The 1,238-nt window shown below is 44.7% G+C and overlaps 1 long non-coding RNA gene across 1 annotated transcript; it reads left to right on the plus strand.

Moving 5' to 3' along the window:
• The first annotated feature begins 349 nt into the window (after positions 1-349).
• On the plus strand, positions 350-1,238 carry LOC102293880. Its single transcript, XR_006054032.1, has 4 exons — positions 350-620; positions 705-806; positions 931-1,045; positions 1,129-1,238. It is a non-coding gene; the product is annotated as an uncharacterized LOC102293880 (long non-coding RNA).

Genomic DNA, 1,238 nt, shown 5'->3' on the forward strand with positions numbered 1-1,238 from the left:
ATTCCTCATCAACTACAAGAAAATGTTTTGGAAGAAGGAAGTAAATTCTCATAATTACTCATTAAAACAAGAAAAACACATGCAATGTTACCTTTTTATTATTATTATTTATTTATTTATTTTGCTGTCAAAATAAAATTAAACATTGTATTGTCGGTGTGTGTATCTCCACTTTAAGTGTCGTTAATTCAGGATTGTATTCATAATTCATTTGGCATTTCAGAAATTTAAAAAAACAATAGAGATTTGCAGCTATAGAAGGAATGACCTTTTAACAGCGTACGACCTTTTCATAGAAACGACCATAAACGCAGTGTGTACATGTGAGTGTAAACAGTTGTTCCAATGATGAGCTCTCCTCCCTCCTCTGTGTGTCTCACCTGTGCAGGTGGAGAAGTTCCTGTCGGCCAACACTCAGGAGCTCAGCAAAGACAAGTGGCTGTGTCCTCTGAGCGGGAAGAAGTTCAAGGCTCCCGAGTTTGTGCGCAAACACATTCTCAACAAGCACGGCGAGAAGGTCTCTGGTGTCCGGCAGGAGGTTGAGTTCTTCAACAACTTCTTGTTGGACGCTAAAAGACCTGCCCTGCCTGAGAACAAGCCCCTCCCACCGCCTTCACCAGGTTGTGCCCCTGGGACTCTGTTTTGCCTTCTATTCACGTTACTGTTTTTTCTTTTCTGATGCGTTTCCTTCTCTCCGCCTTTAGCCGCTCCTCCGGGTTTACCAGGATTTCCCGGACAGTCGCCGCAGCAGCAGAGCCTTCTGGGATATCCGCCTGGAGTCAGACCACCCATGCCCGGTTTCCCAGGTGTATATATAAACACAAACATAATAGAATTTAATTAAGTATTTAAAATGAAAAAAACCTCAGCTTTGCTTTTTCAGTGCAGTGATGCAGTCGTTTAAGGTGTATGTGTGTGTGGGTGTTTTAGGCGGTGCACTCCACCATCCACCAAACCAGTTTGGAGCTGGGCGGGGTAACTATGACAACTTCAGAGGTCATTTAGGAGGCGGCGGGGGGTTTTCTGGGAAACAGCGAAACAGCAGGTAAAGAACATGCGCCGTGACGACAACACAGTGGAGTGTATGAATCACATCAGTTATCTCACTGTGTGTGTGTTTGTTTGCAGGGGCATGCGAGGCGACCCTCGCTCCATCATCGAGTACAGAGACCTCGACGCTCCGGACGACCTCGACTTCTTTTAAGCACCAGAAGCCCCAAGATTGTTTTTTTTTTTTT

This window comes from Haplochromis burtoni, unplaced genomic scaffold (assembly GCF_018398535.1).
Source record: "Haplochromis burtoni strain Fernald_Lab_line unplaced genomic scaffold, NCSU_Asbu1 Contig_6470, whole genome shotgun sequence".
NCBI classification, from domain to species: Eukaryota; Metazoa; Chordata; class Actinopteri; order Cichliformes; family Cichlidae; genus Haplochromis; species Haplochromis burtoni.